A 15,819-nucleotide genomic window follows, 5' to 3' on the forward strand; every position below is an offset into this window, starting at 1 on the left:
TGAAAAACGAGCTTTTTCTGTGGGGATTAGCCAAGGATGCTGTCTACCTAAATATTCCACCAAAACAGAGGAAATAGCAGCGCGACATATGGAGTCGTTGATCCACAGAGTGACCATTTTAAGCGTGTAATGTAACGCTCTGTCTGCATCTAGTGTTAGTATCACAGTAAAAGTTGCTGGAAAGGGCCATGTTACGTTTGCATTGTCTTAACTACCGTAATACGGTACTGTGCAACTACTAGATGCAGTTCCTGTACAGAGCAGTACTATTGCGTTCAATGTTTATTGGAAACATGTAAAATGTTTAAAAGCACCTTGAAGAGATTAAATCATCTAGTTAATGAAATGCACTGAAGTGATATTCAAATTAGAGAAGTCTTTATTATTTGCCATTTCCATAGCTAGTAGATTCGTTGATAAAACAGTACAGTGCGATACATTTTTGAAAAGCTCTTGGAGAGAGTGATTGTTTCCTTCAATAAAATGTACAAGGTTCCATTCAAAAAATTTAACCTCTACCCCGTATCTCCTACATTTGTGAGGATGGATAACACGTATAACCTCAGCAAGAACTACCCAATAATGTTATAAAAGATTGGGTATAACAATTTTGTGTGAGCAAGCTAAATTAGACACGATGTATATGGACAAGGAATTTGGGTCCAGAGATGCTACATTCCTGTCTAAGTCTCCGTATCGTCACTGCTACAGTTGCGTACACTTAACAGCACTTTAGAAACTGTATGGATAATCATTCATATAGGATGTTTGTTTCAACTTGAGACAACTAAATATCTCGAAAACGACGCATCGCACGAAAAAAAAAGTTCTATGCAGCTGTGCTACAGCTGGCCACCATCTGACCACCTGTCTTGTGTGGGCGGGGTCTACTTTGTATTTTCAAATGGGAACCCTTGTTTTATTGCATATTCGGATTCTACGTCAAAAATACGTACGGTTTACTCAAACGATTGTTTCTCATTCGTGGTAGATGGCGGTGAAACCGACGATTATCGAGTGTGTCTATTTTTGCAATTAAGAACCAACGTATTTGATTCTACATTTCATTTACAATGTAAATGTAAAACGTTGTGTTCTAACGGTTGGCATTGATGTTCACAGTTCACTTGAGTGCTGTAAATGTGATTGCACAGTAAAAATAATATGGCTAGTCACTGACATTTCTGAGAAGATAGCTACTTTTATAAGCCCTATGGGCTTCATTCTGTTGAGTTCACAAACCAGCGGAATGCTTGATTTCGGGGTCCATCCTCGAACCTCGCCATCAGGGTGACTGATTTCGGTGTGTTTTTGCATCCTACTGCCGTAACACTCGCGCTGCCGACTACTCTGTTGCCTCCGGAATACAAACCACAGCCACTGTAATAAGGTAAAATGTCCATGAAGTGATAGCGGCATCCGCACCTGCCATGGTCGCTCATTGAAACCAAGCACTCCAATGGTGAGTGACAAGGGGGCTCGTCGATGTGAAGTATCCCGATGGGAACAGAAGATTATTATATCCTTCTTGTTGTTCCAGGACCACGCTAAACACAGTTTCTAACCACGCAGTGAAACGGCTAAACATATAATATTGCACAATCAAATTTGTAACACTAAATTTCGAACATAAATACACTCCTGGAAATGGAAAAAAGAACACATTGACACCGGTGTGTCAGACCCACCATACTTACTCCGGACACTGCGAGAGGGCTGTACAAGCAATGATCACACGCACGGCACAGCGGACACACCAGGAACCGCGGTGTTGGCCGTCGAATGGCGCTAGCTGCGCAGCATTTGTGCACCGCCGCCGTCAGTGTCAGCCAGTTTGCCGTGGCATACGGAGCTCCGTCGCAGTCTTTAACACTGGTAGCATGCCGCGACAGCGTGGACGTGAACCGTATGTGCAGTTGACGGACTTTGAGCGAGGGCGTATAGTGGGCATGCGGGAGGCCGGGTGGACGTACCGCCGAATTGCTCAACACGTGGGGCTTGAGGTCTCCACAGTACATCGATGTTGTCGCCAGTGGTCGGCGGAAGGTGCACGTGCCCGTCGACCTGGGACCGGACCGCAGCGACGCACGGATGCACGCCAAGACCGTAGGATCCTACGCAGTGCCGTAGGGGACCGCACCGCCACTTCGCAGCAAATTAGGGACACTGTTGCTCCTGGGATATCGGCGAGGACCATTCGCAACCGTCTCCATGAAGCTGGGCTACGGTCCCGCACACCGTTAGGCCGTCTTCCGCTCACGCCCCAACATCGTGCAGCCCGCCTCCAGTGGTGTCGCGACAGGCGTGAATGGAGGGACGAATGGAGACGTGTCGTCTTCAGCGATGAGAGTCGCTTCTGCCTTGGTGTCAATGATGGTCGTATGCGTGTTTGGCGCCGTGCAGGTGAGCGCCACAATCAGGACTGCATACGACCGAGGCACACAGGGCCAACACCCGGCATCATGGTGTGGGGAGCGATCTCCTACACTGGCCGTACACCACTGGTGATCGTCGAGGGGACACTGAATAGTGCACGGTACATCCAAACCGTCATCGAACCCATCGTTCTACCATTCCTAGACCGGCAAGGGAACTTGCTGTTCCAACAGGACAATGCACGTCCGCATGTATCCCGTGCCACCCAACGTGCTCTAGAAGGTGTAAGTCAACTACCCTGGCCAGCAAGATCTCCGGATCTGTCCCCCATTGAGCATGTTTGGGACTGGATGAAGCGTCGTCTCACGCGGTCTGCACGTCCAGCACGAACGCTGGTCCAACTGAGGCGCCAGGTGGAAATGGCATGGCAAGCCGTTCCACAGGACTACATCCAGCATCTCTACGATCGTCTCCATGGGAGAATAGCAGCCTGCATTGCTGCGAAAGGTGGATATACACTGTACTAGTGCCGACATTGTGCATGCTCTGTTGCCTGTGTCTATGTGCCTGTGGTTCTGTCAGTGTGATCATGTAATGTATCTGACCCCAGGAATGTGTCAATAGAGTTTCCCCTTCCTGGGACAATGAATTCACGGTGTTCTTATTTCAATTTCCAGGAGTGTATAAACCGTTTTAACAGAAAGGCTTACTTTTCTTAAATCATTTACTAACGATTCTGTTAACAGTTGCAGTATTTATATTAGGCGTCTGGTTTCAAATCTTAGGGGTTCATTTTCAAGCCTGGCCTACTTGGACAGTGCAGCCTCAATAGCCCAGGCTTGAAAATGAACCTGTAAGATTTGAAACTAGATGCCTAATATAAATACTGCAGCTGTTGACACAATAATTAATAAACACTTTAAGAAATTTAATAAAGTTGCTGGTTCCCTGTCAACTAAATGCTGAAACTGGAAAAAACACAAGTCTACATTTACATCGTAAATGAAATATAGAATCAAATGCGTCGGTTCTTAATTACAAAAAACAGGCACACTCGATAACTGTCGATTACAGCACCATCTACCACGAGTAAAGTCTACTTAATTTTTGGCGTGGATCCCAAATATGCAATAAAACTGTAGGTTCCCATTTTAAAATACAAAGTACACCCTACCCACGCAGGAGGGGTGGTTAGGCGATGACCAGTTGTATCACAGACAGATGTCCTCTTCACTAATATTAACTTTCCAAACAGGACATTTTTTCGTACGATGCGACGTTTTCGAGATATTTAGTATTTACACGCTGTGTAGGGGTAGATCCAAGCTCGACAAAATGTGTATGATCTCAACACAGGAAATCAGAAGTACTGAATTCGTCAAATGAGTAGAAATTCCATAATTGCGCCCGTATTATATCTTATCATATATGGGGAAGGTAGGATGAAAGAAAATGACAAGAATCGTTGACTAATTGTTGTAAGTCGATGTGCAGTGGCTCACTTGGGATTTGTACCAAATGTACTTAGACAAAGAAAGTCTTCGTTGTCCTGACATATACACAAAAAATATAACAAATTTTCTTTTTCCTAGCTTTGCCAGTACTTCGAATGGTTGTACGCCACCCTTATTTCTCTGCACACATACTGCATACAAAAACTTACATAATCAGTCAGCTCGCACAATTTTTCTTTCTCTTCTATTACTGTCAGCGCCACCTCCAGTACTTCGATTAGCCATAGTAGTTGTCGCACTAAGCTTCCTATCATACTGATAAGCAGTTTCCATAGAATCATTTTTGTCTACTTTCTTCTGGTACTTCATTTCTACCTCGATTTCCATACAACACTACACAAGAGAGGCAATGCTTTAGGAAGCTTGTAATCAAATCTTTTCATTATTTCAGAACTTTTTTGTTGACTAAGGAATGCTTATTTGTGCTATCGTGTGTAGACTTTTCCACCAGACAAGAGAATTATAACGCTTTTTTTACTAACATTTTTGAAACAAGGATCTATTTCTCTTCCGACTGCTCTTCACAGTTTTTATCTCCGTTTTGGTTAACATTAACGCATATTGTCCACGTAGACACGAGGACGCAATAAAGAAAAGGTTTTCAAATTACTATGACAAACAATTTTTAAACAGATACTTTGACTTTGATATAGATGGCAACGTTATTTCTACTTATCCAAGAACCAACTTACAATTGTCAGTTAATGTAATACGTAACCAGCAAATTCATAATGAATATTTGGGACGATGGACACATAACGAAAACAAGATTTGAATGAAGCAATTAAAAATGATAAAATCATAAAACAAGTGCGTAGTTTCGTTAGTTAGGATGTACTGCATCTTATTACGAGAGACTGGACATCGTCGACAAAACGAACAGGTTCAAGAAAATTCGTCATACAGTTACAGGTCGTTAAGAGAGTAAACCTGGACGTCAACACACATAAAGTTTTACATGGCAGGGAAAACTAGACAAGAAACAGATCAAACTAGAGGACCTTAGAGTCTGTCAAGAGGAGATTTTGAAATTTATAGTAGGCCCTATGTATATAAGGCAAGACGTAATGAAACATGGAAGAAACTGTAGATTTGCAGGACTAATTATTTATTATGTGGAAACAAACTGAAATGGAAACGAGATACTGTACTTATAGAAAAAAAAGTATTACAAAGGTCTACTGTAACATAAGCAAAATGACGGGATAGAGGAAGACACCTCACCATATGGAAGAACAAATTCTCTCGATGAAGGAACAGATGTGCAGGACTGAACTTTAAACGCGATGATAATGATGCTGACGTATATGAACAATCCCTTTAATATGTACTTTATGTGTTCCTCATTTTGGTGGTCTTGGACGAGACAAGTATGTCATAGTTTTGTTTTTGCATTTAAGAACTTAAGCATTTAAGAAGCATTTAATCAGGAGGAACCAAGAAAAAAAAATTCTCACAGACACATTATGTGAAACGTATCACTGGTTTGAAAGAGCGTTGTATTATTAAGAATTTCAATGAATGTACTGAAAAATATCGCAGCTAGAGGCATTTCGCTTCACCTGGTACGCTGCAGAAGACATAAAATACAGGAAGGAGTAGTTCCATGTGTTCCCGATGTAGCTGTGGAGCCTTTTATGGAGACTTAGTGCCGTAAACCCAGCGATGAGGAAGTTGTTTTTATGAGGTTTTTGATGGCGATGGGCTTCCGCTTCGCTTCTTCTCGACGGTATAAAATATGGGAACAACCGAAGCACTGTTGTCGAGCTGTAGTGGACCACGAGGGCTGATAACTGATGAGCAGGGCGTTAGGGCAATGAGAGAAGCAGGTTTTAATGGCCAGACCAATATGTTACGAAGTACATCTCCTTGAACATTTTAATAATAACCACATGGAACAGAGTACGTTCATCACGTCTGTTTTAATTTGTAATGCTCATCCATGTTTTGATTACCTGACTAGTGAAATTCATGACGCCAATGTCCATCACTTCCTTGAGAAGCTCATGTGCATCTACATCTACGCCCATGTCTAAATGAATACTCTGAAAATCACATTTAAGTGCCTGGCAGAGGATTCATAGAACCACTTTGGCAATTCTCTATTATTCCAGTCTCGTATAGCGCGCGGAAAGAACGAACACCTATGTCTTTCCGTACGATCTCTGTTTTTCCTTATTTTAACATGGCGATCGTTTCTCCCTATGTAGATCTGCGTCAACAAAATATTTTCGCATCCGGAGGAGAAAGTTGGTGGTTGGAATTTCGTGTCAAGATTTCTCCGCAACGAAATCGACTTGGTTTTAATGATGTCCATCCCAAATCCTACATCATTTCAGTGACACTCTTTCCCATATTTCGCGATAATACAAATCGTGCTACCCTTCTTTGTACTTTTTCGATGTACTCCGTCAATCCTCTCTGGTAGGGATCCCACATAGCGCAGCAGTATTGTAAAAGACGACGGAAAATCGTAGTGTAGGCAGTCTCTTTAGTATATCTTTTACATTTTCCAAGTGTTCTACCAAGACAACGCAGTCTTTGGTTAGCCTTCCCCACAACATTTTCTATATGTTCCTTCCAATTTAAGTTGCTCATAATTGTAATTCCGAGGTATTCAGTTGAATTTTCAGCCAGAATCTCATCGGATTTTCTCCCAGGTTTCGAGACAAAGTTTCATTGTGAAAACTATTACAAGCATCTCGCACTGAAGTCCTCGCTAAATTTCGAGTTTCTGTAAAAGATTGCCAATCTTGGAGATTATGCATCTGTTTGGATTTGGCATGTTTCTTTCGTTGTTCCTGCAACAGTTTTGTGTACCAAGAAGGATCAGCTCCTTCGTTTGTTAATTTATGTTGTATAAATCTCTCAACTGCTGCCGATTCTATTTCTTTGAATTCAAGCCACATCTGGTCTACACTTATAGTGCCAATTTGGAAGGAGTGGAGACGGTCTCTCAGGAAGGCGTCAAGTGAATTTTTATCTCCTTTTTTGAATAGGTATATTTTTCATTTATTTTTGGAGGATTTGCGGGTTACAATATTCAATATCGGTACGACGACCCCGTGTTCACCAACCCTGCATCTGTTTTCGTGCCCGTTATTAACTCAGGATTATTTGTTGCTAACAGGTCAAGTGTGTTTTCTCAACCGTTTACTATTTGCGTGCAACCTAAGACACGTTGACATAATAATACGTTATTCTTCATTCTTGAATGAAAGTCTTATGTTTCAGTTATTGTTACTAATATATTTTATCACTGAAGATCCCAGGGCGCTATTTCATCTTTCAAGTGATAGCTGCGCACGTCTATGCTGTGACATTAGTGGCAGTGGGGCTAGAGATGTTGCTGCCTGTAGTCTCATTTCCAGTAACCGATTAAAAACAGTTCATTTTGACACATCTGGTCTCACAAGCCCTTCTATCTGTGCTGTGGTAGCTGCACGATCCGCCTCTGCTGCCCTTGCAACAAGACGATCCTGGCGCACGGCTGTGGTGCGTGGACGTCTCGAAACGCCTACATGTATGAGAATGTTCACTTGGCTACTGATATCAGGGTCGTTGCACAAGTGACGCAGCACATCCAACTTGTGTGGCTGTTCTCCGAAATGACGATATACGTCTGCACCACAATGAGCCTTGTGGCTGTGAACATTTCCTTTTATAGGGTAGACAGAGATGGGGGTCTCGTAGTTAAAACAATATTTTGTCTGTTGTCGTACGACGTTGAAATCATTTTCTGAATGTCTATTATCCCCCAGGTTGCATATGCCATCAAAGGATCAAAATCGAGGTCGTCTTCCCAGGTGAACTAATTTTTATTTCTGGCAGTGTGTATAGATTGAGCTGTGATAATAGAGCTGCCACAGAATTTAGTAGAAACTTTTGCTTTAAAACTATTGCACTTTCTTTCAAAATGTAGTGACGAAAGTACGATCAAATGAAATTTGTGACTCATTGAGGATTTAGTCGTATGGAGAATGCAACATATTATCGTGGGTGGAGAACCATCGACAGATGGAGTGCACCCCCCCAGGAAAATGTGCTGATTCCCTTGCTCCTCACGTTTATATTGCTGCGAATAGTGGCGATAACGCCTGTTTCTCGTCTCAGAGGCGTCAGGTTAAAATTTGTAGGTTATTGTTCAAATGTATTCATGTCACCTTACACTGAGAAGTCATGGGACACCTAATATTGTGTCAGACCTCCTTTGCCCGGACGTAGTGCAAGTCGTTTGAAGGCCCCTGCTGAAATATTGAGCCATGTTGCCTCTACAGCCCTACTCAAATGTGAAAGTGTTGCCGGTGCAGATGTTTGTGCACGAATTGACTCGATTATTCCCATAAACGTTCGATGGGATTCTGGTGTGGCGAACTGGGTGCCCAAATCACTCAGTTTAATCGTCTAGACCGTTCGTCAGACCTATAGTGAACAATTGTGACCGGGCGACACGAGGCATTCTCATCCATGAAAATAGCGTCGTTGTTTTTTGGAGCATGTAGTCCAAGAGTGGCTCCATACAGTCTCGATGTAGCCTAACATAACCATTTTCAGGCAATGATCGGTTGGGTGTACCACAGGAACTAGTCCAGTCCATGTAAACACAACCCACACCGTTATGGAGCCACCATCAGCTTGCACAGTGCCTTGTTGACAACTTGTGTCCATGGCTTCGTGGGGTCTGCGCCACACTCGAATCCTACCATGAGCTATTACCACCTGAAATCTGGACCCAATGAACAGGTCACTGTCGTCTAAGGTCCAACCGATATGGTCACGACTCTAGGTGTGGTGCTGTAGGCGAAGTCGTGCTGTTAGTAAAGGCATTCGCGTCGATCGTCTGCTGCCATAACCCACTAACGCCAAATTTCGCCGCATGTCTTAACGGACACGTTCGTCTTACGGTTCCCATTGATCTCTGCGCTTATTTCACGCAGTGTTGCTTGTCTGTTAGCACTGAGAACTCTACGCAAACACCACTGCTCTCGGTTGCCAAGGTGAAAGCCGTCCACCACTCCATTGTTCGTGGTGAGAAGCAATGCTGAAATTGGTATTCTCAGCACAGTCGTGACACATTGGATCTCGGAATATGGAATTCTCTAATGATTTCCAAAAAGAAATGCCCCACATATGTAGTTCTAACTACGAATTCGCATTCAAAGTCTGTTTATTCTCGTCGTGCGGCCTTAATCACGTCGTGTAGCTATTCGCATGAATCACCTGAATACAAATGACTGCTCAGACAATGCAATACCGTTTCATACCTGTGTATGCGGTACTACCGTCATCTATATATGTGCGTACCGGGTGGTTATAATTAAACTTTTCCTATTTATCACGTTATAACAAGGAAACTAATTACTGTACGAGAGGGAAACTTGGAACCTTTAATGTCCAGAGTATGGGGTGCATGATTTTCAAGCGTCACAGCACCACCGTCCAGTTCCAACTATGGCCACCAGGTGCCGTGATCAGTCATCGTGATTCATTGTCTCTCACGCCTGAACAGTCTCGCAGTGGACTTGTCGACATGTCAACATGAGTTTGTACGAAAGGAGCAGCGAATTATTGGTGAAGCTCTATTATCAAAACAACAGTAATGCTGCAGCTCCCAGTATTTCAGTATGTTTACATATTCTACTTATTTCCTTTATTTTCTGAGGTTTACAAGTTTGCAGTCCGATCGCGATGATGTATTATGGCAGCCACACTCTGAGATAAAAGGTGGACAAGCATGCATTTCAAGCATTCTGTGCAGGTATGCGCACAACTCTTTCACGTCCACGCAGTCCAGAGGCGCTTGTGGAGGCATTAATTGTGCTCTGAGAATGTGAAGACAGGACTACGACAATTTATCCATTTCTTCTGGTTTATCTTTTTGATGCGAAAAAAGGAAAGACGGAAAGTGGTTTACGGTGAAATTTTTGGTAACAAAATGAAAAACTTATTCCTACTTTAAGTTAGTTCGAGAATTGACGAGATGTTCACATTATTCGTAAAATTTTCGGGATCCATGTAGAAAACTCCTGTTATTCGTAACACCATCAGTTAAAAGGCTAACAGCACTATGGCGATTTGCTAACAGAAGCAGCTATGAAACATCTAATCGCATTCTTGTCAATGAGCTGTACAAGAATGTTTACGCATGTGCCTCATTGATTTCCCTCCAGTAGTTGGTTGTGGGAGAATTTTTTAAGAACTGCATGTCGGACTGTTGTAGATCCAAGTATTTTGTATTTTGTTACAGGAATAATTTCGATATTATGCCGCTAATGCAAGGTAGCATTCCCCATTCTTGAATAAATTTTTCCAGTAATTTGCGAATGATTTACTTCATTTCGTTTGAGGAAGACTCTGTCACTGCTGATATTCACTGCACATTGTCGGTACATACACTCAAACGTTTCACGTCGGTATGATTGTACGAGCTTGCGTAATTGAAAATCAATCAAGCCTTAAGTCTCTCGAACATCCCGACTGCTTCCGCAAAATTACCCTACAGACCGTCAAGCATGCTTGCAGAAACTGTCTGATCGTAAACGCTTGTCAAGTTTCAGTTTTATGTCAAGCAGCCTTTTGACGACGACTATCGACCGCAAAAAGGTGTGATCCAATTTGCCAATCGTTTCGCTTTGTTACAGTAATTAAAAAGAATTTATATTTTGTGACTGAGCTTGAAATTAATCGAACTTAAATATTTAGCGACTGTTGAGAGTTGGTCGATGGAGGACTTGGTCTGTTCAGATTCATATTACAGTGTACGAAAATAAAAAAAGTCAGCCCTAATGGGAAGATGAAACGACACTTTATGATTTGAGAAGGTGTGCTATGTTATTTCAGAGCTTACAAAACTGAGCAAAATTTACAAAGAAGTTGGCAGTATTAGTCCACGTATTGCTAGGACTTTGCACACCCTTTGACCTGGATGATTCGGTGGGAAAGGGCTGCATAAAGCCATGGTATCCTCTCATAGAGTCATGTGCTGTGTGTGAACGAGCACTGCCCCCTTGGCAAATAGCACCATGGCACTATCACATGAGAGGATACATGTGAGGTCGCGGGATGCCCGTGACGTATGACTGTGACGTCAGAGGTCCCCCACAATAACTACCAGCCGTGATCTTAAGTCCTACCCAATGACTCCCCACAGCATAAGGCCAGGAGCTTCTCCAAAACACAGGAAGTCTGGAACCTCTCTCCAGGTCACTGTCGTAGTCACGATGATCGACCTCTGTAGGTGTGGGCGACACCTTTCATCAGCAATTCTTTCTTTCTGATCACGGCACCAAACACAGCTGTTTGTGTTGTGCCGCCTACGCTTGGAATGTAATTCCTTAGTCCGACTGCTGCTAGCCTCCTTACAATGGTTTGGGATGTCACAGAATATTGGAGGGAATTCATTCCTTGTTCTCGGATGATAGGCCCACGTGGAAAGGTGTTGTGCTGTGCTTGGTGCTTATGGTGGTCCGACGTGTTCGCCCAGGCATTTCACGGCCAATGTGTGCACCTTCTTATGCAGTCCAAAAACAGGTCGTCGTCACACTGGAATGCTCCGCAAATCTGGATCTTACACGATTCGACAAGCCCGCCAAATGGAGAACCACAATGAGGCCCATTTCAAACTCTATCAGGTGGTGACTACGCGGTCTTAGACGACTACTTGGCATCTCCCTGTCCTTCACACTTATGATTCAACATTTGACGCTATTCACGCTCCTTACCTACTCTAGCAGGTGTGGTAACAACGTTAAACACGAACAACACCGATGCACTCTGGTGTCTATAAAGGCACATTTGCATGCCGTGCGTGAGTTTCCTCGGAAACGCGAAATCTTAATTAAATAATTAATCTGTGAGAAATAAATAAAGCCTATGGCACAGAACTGCAGCGCTGTGTCGCTGATAAAACAAAAGCACAATTACGTTACTCGTATGTTTAATTAAGAAAAGAGAGCTCTGGTTGAAGTGGTGCGAGAAGCACGTATTTTTAGTTTTATTGACTGGCACACCGCCATATTTAATGTTATATAAGATCACTGCGAGTTGCAATCTTACTAGGCACTCGAATCTGTAAAGAATTTATATTTATGAAAGTAAGTAGAATTATTTAACTGTAGGCTTATTCGTTGAATATATCTGATTTAACCAACTGTGTAAACTTTTTATGTTTAGTAGACAGTCACCTCTGTACGACGTATTGACATGGCTGGCAAATTATTCTAATATTGAGATTTAGATTTGAGTCCGCACCTACTGCAGCAGTCTTTGGAAACGATGTAAATACGAAGTCCGATTATTTGAGTCTTATTTCACGGTCAACTACGAATAACATTACATTTACGAAAAAGCCATTGTCAAGCGTCTGATACCGAATAATTAAACGTCACGCAAATATTAAGTACAACCAATCACTATCATACAATAATACATAATTAATATTTTATTTTATTTTATTTTATTTATTTTATATTGGCGACTGCGTGTTGGACTTGTTATTTTGTCATTTGTTACACTGTTCTCTTTGTTTCATGTGAAAAATTAACTTTCTGGACCTGGACGTGAATGTATGAGAAATAACAAAGATCTGAAGATATTTTCCAATTCTAAAATTTTGCGGGAAGACGCAATGAAGCTTCCAGCAAAATAAGGTAAGACGCAGCATCTTTGCATTGGCAGGCTTGACCAGACGCATAATTCAGTGTATTAGCTCTTCAGTAGATTCTGTAGTATTTCTTTCGCGCGTAGCAGTTTTCAGTGATAAATTTCATTCTCAGTACTTTTCCTTAAACAATAACTTCTGCAACAATACCAATACACGAGTGTACGATATGGCCGACTTCTGTACGATACGTTGTAACATGGACAGCAGCCATTAACAATAATCCCATATTCAGTTTACATTTTTAAATTAACAAACAGCCATTGTTGCTACGAGCGGTTCATGCTCAACTGCATTTTATTTTAAAACCAGTGTCAAACATTAATTTCTTGAAATATATATCACGTGTGGCATGGTCATAACTAGAAAACAATACGCAAAGATGGAACAGCAAAGACATACTATTCAGACGCAATCCGACTCGGACGAGAGACAAATGTTAGAAAATGACTTTACGATAGCAACCGGTAGTGACGATTCATCAAACATTGACGCAAGTGTTGACGAAAATTTTGACAATAGGCCTCCCACCACAAAAATTTCAAAGTCTCAATCAGAGCCCATGTTAATGCATGACGTCACGTCTAATGACGCGGCGGGGGCAGAGACCTTGCAAACGGTAAACATTGCCGACATGTTACAAATGCTAATGAAACAAAACGCAGAAAATATGGCAACCTTAAAGACACAAAATGAACAGTTAAAGACACAAAATGACTGAATCAAATCTGATCTCATAGCACTCAAGGGATGTAATGACACTTTATGTAAGCGTGTGGAACTTATAGACGCCACACTGACCAAACAGATGACTGAACTCAGTACTAAATTTTCCCAGCTTAATACCAGACAAGAAAAGACTACAACTGACGTAGCACTTTTACAGACACAATTAAAAAACCTTAATGTCACGTGTGAAGCTCTTACTGAACAAATTCAAACATATCCTTCAGTACACGACAACCTTGAAAAACGAATTACTGACGTACAGAATAAATTTGACAATGTTGAACAACACCTGACTGACATATTACAATCTGATGCCACAGCTCATTTTCAAAATATTAATAAAGAATTTCATGATTGGGTAGTCAACAAAGACAAACATTTTGATAGATGCTTACGTGAAAATTTACCAACAATTGTGCACGACTCCGTAGCGCAATACATTACTAATAACAAACAGCTGATCAGTGACGCAGTACAATCCGTCACTGCACCCATGAGACAATTCACCGATCGACCACAGTCTGAATGTAACGAAAATATCAGTCAAAATGCACAGTTCAGGAACCAATATACATTCGAGTATGACACACACATACCGCACACGACAAACACACAAGAACAAAACACACCACGACTACAACACATACCACGATGTGCAAACACAAACACAAGCTATTATCATGGTAAACCACAGCAACATTATCGTAATTACTCGTCAGCTGGACATAGCAGTAATTACAGTTGGACAAATCCATATCATAATGCAAAGGAAGACGAAAGCTTAATGAAACACAGGCAATTTCAGATTTTTATCCCAGAAAAACGAACCATTCATCCGGTGATTTTTCTCAAATCTTTTAGTAACGCATTTCCACGCACTTGGAGTGACCGGAAAAAGATTTCATATATTGTCGGTTACATCCAAGGCGATGCAGCTGTCTGGGCATACAGTCAAGCTGACGTATGTACCACGTACAGTGAGTTTGAGCGTGCTTTTCTGAACAAATTCTGGTCGCAATCCGTTCAGGAGCGACTCAGAAGACAAATTTTAGAACCTGAAACTTTTAACAGTAAAAATGGTAACTTACGCAGATATTTTGAAAAATACTTGAACATGGGACACTTTTTAGACGAACCAGTCGCAACGCGAGATATACTCCGTGCGTTGAAGGCCAAATTGCCTTTCAACATTAAAGAAAAACTCCTACATATCCCGGATGACGATTCAGATTATTTTTTAACAGCTTTAGATTCGGTTGACATGTTACTTGAAGATCAGCGCTTCGCGCGGCAAAACAGCAGCCACAATGTTTACACTAGTGGTATGCAAAACATGCAGGCTTGCCAACACAATTCTGGCGCGCCCACAGTTGGATACGCGGTACGACAAAAACAGCAAACTCACATGCCGTCTCAGTACGGAAATCAAAATCAACACGCGTATTCCAATACAAACAATAGTGACAACAGTAATAACATTTCATGCGGCAATCCATACAAAAGGCACCGCGGTAATAACTACAACGGTAACAACGTATACAAAGGTAATAACAAAAACACAAACAGAAATAGAAATAATAATAACTACGAGCCAAGACAGCATCAAGGTTGGACTCGTAACGATCAGTACTTTCATTCAAACTCTGCTTTACCACAGCAGCCACCAGGACAAAATTGGAGCATACCTTACGACCGACAGGTAAGTTATAATGCGCAACAGCAACAACAACCGCAAAAGTTTGGAGATCATAATAGGCAATATCCGAATGTGAATATAATAGAAATGACACCTGATGCACAACCCCAATCTGTGTCAGTACCTAGTACAAATGATAATCCAACAAACTAGAAACAGTCACTACTTTGCCCCAGGTCGTGGCTGAAGAATTCTTGGGGGCCGACTTCAATGTTAATCAGTTATTTGACACCACAATTGAACAACAAAATATTGATGTGCCTAATAATTCTAAACAAAAGCTACCTGTTTTATTTATAAGATACAACCACAATGACAATATATCAGATGAACTTTTACAAGACAGTACACAACGTCGTTTAAACACAAATGAAATTGTTTTAGCATCTACTACTGGTGTAGTAGGTGGGATTCCAACTACTATTATCTTAGATACAGGTGCAGCTGTGAGCGTTTTGTCTTTTAATTTCTATAAAAAGATGTGTGAATTGGAGCCTGTGCCTGAGTTTCCTGCCCAAAACTGTAAAATAACTACCGCTCTAGGTAATAAGTCATGTGGGGTTACAAAGCAAGTTTTTGTAAACGTTAAAATAGGTAATGGAACCGTACAATGGCCATTCCTGGTTGTACAAAACCTTGTGACAAATTGCATATTAGGAATAGATATTATGAGCGAGAAGGACTGCATTATAGACTTCTCCAAAGGTAAATGTATTTTAAATGATAAAGGCAGTGTAATTATTATTGATTTGGACAGGAGAACTCTAAAGCATGACAAACACTGTACAGGGTACAAGGTTCAGTTAGTACTTGACAAAGACATTCAAGACATGCAAACACACTCA

This window comes from Schistocerca piceifrons, chromosome 5, assembly GCF_021461385.2.
Source record: "Schistocerca piceifrons isolate TAMUIC-IGC-003096 chromosome 5, iqSchPice1.1, whole genome shotgun sequence".
NCBI lineage: Eukaryota > Metazoa > Arthropoda > Insecta > Orthoptera > Acrididae > Schistocerca > Schistocerca piceifrons.